The sequence below is a fragment of the Pediculus humanus genome, genomic scaffold (assembly GCF_000006295.1).
Source record: "Pediculus humanus corporis 1103172107803 genomic scaffold, whole genome shotgun sequence".
Lineage (NCBI taxonomy): Eukaryota > Metazoa > Arthropoda > Insecta > Psocodea > Pediculidae > Pediculus > Pediculus humanus.
Window position 1 is genome coordinate 161,915 of NW_002987394.1, and position 6,608 is coordinate 168,522.

The window sequence follows — 6,608 nt, forward strand, 5'->3', positions numbered from 1 at the left end:
ATAATAATAATAATAATAATAATAATAATAATAATAATAATAATAATAATAATAATAATCGCGTTTCCATCCTTCGAATCCATTCGAAATCTATTTTTTTTTTTTTTCAATTTTCTTTTAAAATGGCAGCGTGTAATGGCAGATATACGTGCGTCAAAAATCATTGAAATCTACGATATATCACGCAAACTGACACAGTTTCAACATTTTATATAATAATTATTATTTTTTTCTATCTAAACCGTGTAATATATATATAATACATAAATTTAATTGTATCGAAATAATAATAATAATAATAATAATAATAATATTTCAAAACATTTCATTTTAAAAAATCCTTTCTATTCCCCTTCGACATAACCGGTTCCGTTTCGAATTTTTTTCGTTTTTCTAAACCGAATAAAATAGCAGCGAAATTAAGTGTATCAACCGTTACGAAAAAAAAAAAAAAAAAAAAAAAAAGTCTTCGTGACGGTGTCGAAGTGAATTTTTTTTTTCTTTTTTTCCTACCATTCACTTTTTCATACGAAAAAATAATAAATGATCCGAAACGAAATCGGCTGCTATTTAATGAACCGATACGTGAAACCATAAAAATGTAAAAAAAAAAAAAATAAAAAAAAAAAATAAAAGCAAAAGAAAGAAAGAAAAAGAAAGAAAAAAAAACGCGAAATCAAGCGAAATTTTCAAACGCTTTCTTTCTTTCTTTTTTTTTTTTTTTAATAATAATCATTTGTTTTTCTAAAACAAAACAAACAACAAAAAAATTATTAAGTAATAATAATAATATTAACGCTCCCACAAAAAAAAACATGTTGACCATTAAAAAAAAATTGATGTGGATGAAAACAATTATATATTTAAAAAACACGATTACTTAAATCATCTGCATATATAATAAATATATTCGCCGCGTAATGAGAAATAAAATACACATTTTTATAAAAATCTTTATGTTTTATGTTTTATGTTTCGTGTTTTTTTTTTTGTTAGTGTAAGCTAGAAATAAGAAAATCCATCATAAGAAAAAATAAAAACGACTCGACATAAAAGTTTGGTACATATTGTTCCATCACGTGGGAATTCAATAACAGATTTTTTTTCTTTTTTTTTTTGTTCCGTAATCTTAATTACGCCATTTCATGTCGACGTCAACGATTTCAAGGTACGAACAGCAAAAAAAATCAAACATTGCAAAAAAATTTTCTACCCGTGTCAAAAAGAAAACCAATAATAATAATAATAATAATAATAATAATAATAATAATAATAAAAAGAATCTTACAAGTATGAAATCATAAGAATTCGTTACTCGTAGAGGAAATTTTCTCGATTTTTTTTGTACCCGTGCAAATACATAGATATTTTACTTACTCGGCAATATGGCGGCAAACGACAGGAAAAATAGTAAAAACAACAGAAGCAAACGATGCTCTTGAAATTTGAATTTTCCTCTCCAGTCCATCACTGATACTACTACCCAATTTTTATTTATTTTTCCTCGTTAAGTCATCCTGTGATTTTTTTTTTCCCCTTTTCTCTTTCTCTCTTTCAAATCGTCGTCTGTAAAGATTTAAAAAAAAAAAGTATTAATTATTATTATTATTATTATTTATTTTCATTCTTTTAAAAAAAAAAAAAAAAAAAAAAATTACTCATTTCACACGAAACGCTAATTAAAAAAAGATGTAAAACGAATTATTCCAACAATGTGCAAAAAAAAAAAAAAAAAAAAAAAAAAAAATTTCCCTGAAGCAAATATCCTGTTTAAAAAAAAAAAAAAAAAAATTAACACGTTTAGTTAATCATTCCTTTCAAACTTTAACTATTAAACCACAAAAAAAAAATCTTTAAATTTATAATCATCATCATCATCATCATTAACAACAACATGTATATTAACACCATCATCATTTCGAACATCGCATTAAATTCAACACTATTCACTTCTCTCGAATTTTCCAATGGAAAAAAAAAAAAAAAAAAAAAAAAAAACACTTTTGTAATAGTAACAAACACAAACGTAAAACCTTATAAGAACATTTAAAATCCTTTAATTTAATTAATTAATGAAGACAAATAAAATAAATAAGAATATTTGTATACATAAATTAAATCCCTTTATATCAATCAATTTATTATTTCTTTTTCAAAAAGGAAACAAATTTTTAAAAAACAACGCGCGTAATGATAATAATAATAATAAAAATAAATAAATAAATGTGTTTGGAAATAGATTTATTAGAAATCGACGAACGACGACGACGACGTTGAGAAAAAATCATAGAGTAAAAAAACAAAAATACCCACAAACTATAATTACCCGTATCCTTATAATCAAGTTATTTAATAATTATTTATTACTTCAACTTTTTGATTTAACTATTAAAGACGAAAAATAAATAAATAAATAAATAATAAATTAAATAACACGTTTTTGTACAACAATGGAGAAGAAAAATGGAGAAGCGACGAATCTTATTCACGCCAATTTTTTTTTTTTGGCATTTTAAAATGTTTTCTCTCCTGTCTTCTGCTACACTTTTCCTTATATTCTACCACCCCCCCCCATTTCCCCATTTCCGTAAAAATTCTAAAACTTTTAAATTTATCAATTACAATCATTTTTAAATGAATTCGCCCTTGGACTTTCTGCAATGTATTTTTTCAATGTCTCTTCATTTTTACCATTTAAAAAAAAAAAAAAAAAACAAATCATCGCCATTGAAAATTTCATTTTCCATTTTATTTGATTGGGGGGGGGGGGTATAAAACTCATGCAAAAAAAAAAGAGTAGCGGAGCGGTGTGAATCACCTTGAATCGTATTTTTTTTTTTTTTTTTATTTAATTTTTTGAACGATTCTTTAATTTATTGCCTCATTTCCTTAACCATCTTCGCACGATACTTAATTACATTGATTTGTACTTTGCACAACTTGAAACCTAACCTTCCAGCACTGGAAAAGTGTGTAGTAGTAGCTTATTAAATAATCCTACTCTACCCTGCTTTGTTTTCCTTGAATTTTTAAAAGGAAGCAACCTTTTTAAACCTACATCGCGAGCCTTTTCTACTACATATACCTCACGAGATCATCACGAGAGCGTTTACCCCTTGAGATGAGAACAACATTTCACGACGATTCTACCCCATTTCGAGATTATTTATAAACAATCACCGGTAGACAAATAATAATCAATAATGATTTTAGTACGAAACCATCTTTTATTATAATATTTCCCTCCCCTCCTCATCCTCCCCTAATATGTATATTAAATACTAAACAAAGTAACATAATGTTTATAATGTTGACATTGCATTTAGATTTTTTTTTTTTTTTTTTTTTTAAATCGAAAATGGAAGCTCGTATTACTGCTGATCAATTTAAAAAATTTTAAAACGTTTGATTTTTGCACGCGGTATTTTTTATGATTTTTTTCTTTTTTTAAATAATTTTATTACGCCACATTCCCCCCCCCACCCCATCCTTCCCCCACTAAACTGATTTAAAAGTGAACATAAATTATTTTATTACATATTTCGAACGACGTTCGTTTTTTTTTTTTTATGCATTTTATATTTTTTCCAAGTTTAATTCCTTTTTTTTTTTTAAATGTTAATCCACCATAATTTAAGGTGGTTGAAATGATAAAAATTATGTGGGGGTCACACTACGGATATAATTTATTAGTTTCAGACCGTTAAAAATCGCCATTTTTTTTTTCCGTATTTTCACATCGGCGTGAGATAATTTATTAGAAAAAAACTAAAAAACGAATCGCGGCGTTAAAACATTTTTTATCATTCAATGATAGGAAGAATAAAAAAAAAAAAGGAATATGGGGAAAAAACGACCAATAAACTTTGTTCCCATTCGCCCTCCCCCCTTTTTTGATTGTGTAACAGGAATGAGTACATCCTGTTGGAAGGTATCAGTATTCATACCAAAACAAAAGCTTTATAAAAAATTCGATTTAGAATAGTTTACTTGGTAAAATCCTGGAACGGATGATAATAAATCCAAACTTGAAGTATCAAGTAAAACGATAATAATAATAATAAAATTATAATTAATTTAAAAAAAAAAACGTTAAGGTCATCAACTATTACTTTAAATAAATGTAAAAAAGTGACACGCGACCTTGTTCGGTATTTGATAATTATTGTAATTAAACCTTCATTAATTTTTTTTTTTTTTTTTTAAATATTTCCAAGCTAAAAAGAATTCATTCAAAAAAAAAAAACCAAAACCAAAAGCAATAATAATAATAATAATACTGATGATATATTTACTATCGTAAAAAATAAATGTAACGTGTAAAAAATAAAATAAAATAAAATTGAATTACTTAATAATTGCTCCAAGGTATTAAAATAAAAAAAAAAAACATCGCGGGAGGGTTTTGCATGCGGAGGAAGACATTTAAAAAAAAAAAAAAAAAAAAAAAGTTGAAAGAAAATGAGATGCGCAGGTAGCTCGGATGAAAAAAGATAGAGAGAGAGAGAGAGAAAAGATTTTTAATTTAAAAAAAAAAAAAAATTATGATAATGTCAATCTCTACGGTACCGAGAGAGAGAGAGAGAGAGAGAGAGAGAGAGAGAGAGAGAGAGAGAGAGAGAGAGAGAGAGAGAGAGAGAGAGAGAGAGAGAGAGAGAGAGAGAGAGAGAGAGAGAGAGAGAGAGAGAGAGAGAGAGAGAGAGAGAGAGAGAGAGAGAGAGAGAGAGAGAGAGAGAGAGAGAGAGAGAGAGAGAGAGAGAGAGAGAGAGAGAGAGAGAACCGGAGAGAACTAGAAGAATCAGAAAAAAAGAACAACAACTTTACAAAAAAAACCTTAAATCATTTAGGTTTAAATTAAATAATGGAAAAAGAATTTTTAAGGTTTTTATATACGAGAATGGGGAGAAAAAGAAAAGAAAAGGGATTTTTATGAACGCATCACACGGGGGCCACCATCATTTTATGTTACCGAGTCTCATTTGTTATTTTCAGGTGTGAACCACGATTTATTACTCGGGACCAGGCACTTATTGAACACCGCCATGTTTAACAGGATGCATTTAATTTTTGATTGGCTCAGCCCCTTTTAATCTTTTTCTTTTTTTTTTTAAATGTATTTATTCGTTTTATTTTCAGGTCCGATTTCGTATTAACTAAGGTATATAAAAAAAAAAATAATAATTTATTAGATTTTCTCTCTAAGTTTCAAATGGGGTAGAGTTAATGTTTTGAAAATGAATAATAATAATAATAATAATAATATTATGAGGAACCGAAAACAACCGGCAAAATATTATTATTATTACGTAAAACTAATTATATACCGTTTTTAAAATTCATTATTATAATTAATCATCAACATCACGTATATCTATCAAATAATAATTTTCATAAAACCGAATAATAATAATAATAATAATAATACATTTGGTACTGAAAAAGACAAAATGAAAACAAAATTCGTTATTAAAATTTGTAAAAAAGAAAAACAATGGAACCAATTAATTTATTTCCTTTACTTTCCCCATCGACACAAAACAATTTTAACTAATTAAAAAAACAACTTGATATTAATTTCATATTGTTTTCCCTCCCCCCTCCCCACGTTTTCCTCTTAAATTTTGGGGGTTTTAACCCAGGGGAGGGGAGGGGGGAAGAAAACAAAAGAATTTAATATTAACTTTTTAGTTTGAAATTTAATTTATACTTATTAGTGATGTGGGTTGTTGTTGTTGTTGTTGTCGTCGTATTCGTGTATATTAATACGAATTAATTAATAAACCTAATGTCCTGTTTGAGTAGTAGTGGTAGTAGTAGAAGTATGAGAAAAACCAAAAGTGCAAATTTAGTTTCTGTTTAGTCACCTGTTGCTATAGTACTTGATTAGTACAAAGTCTTGCCATAATCAAAAAAGTTCAATTCACACCTAAAACTAAAATTTTCTCTCACCCTATAATCGTTTGTATTCGTAAAGGAGACAGTTAACATTGTACGACCTGTTACCGTTTAAGGTTCGTCGTCGTTAAAGTTTAGAAATGTTGGTAGCAAACCTGATAGTATCCGTTTCTTCTTTATTGATCTCGAAAAGGTCAAACGTTATTAATTTTTTTTTTTTTTTTTTTTTTTAATAAGTAAAACAGGTAGTGACTGCCGTTAGTGGCTGTTTTTCGAAGGTGTACCTTCTATATCTTTAATTCTTTTTCACTCGACATTTACTTCGATTAAATTCATACAAATTATTCGTTATTTAAATACACTAATACGTACACTCACGCACACGCACACGCACATAAACTAATCTCGAAAAAAGAGAAAAGTAAGAGAGTAAATAAATAAAATATAGACCAATTTATTTGATTATCACGACTTGCTCCCCTCCTTTCCGCGCTCTCTTTTTCTCTCGCTCCCCTTTTTTTTTATATTGTTTTGGAAAAAGGAAAAATAAATAAATAAAATTAACTTCGATATAAAATGAATTGTCGTATGAGAACGACACTAAATTTAATAAAAAAAAAAAAAAAGAGAAAAAAAAAAGAGAAAAAAAAAAAAAATTTAAATTGCGGAAGTTAGGGGAAAGGAAACATACACCATGAGACCGGCCGGAAATT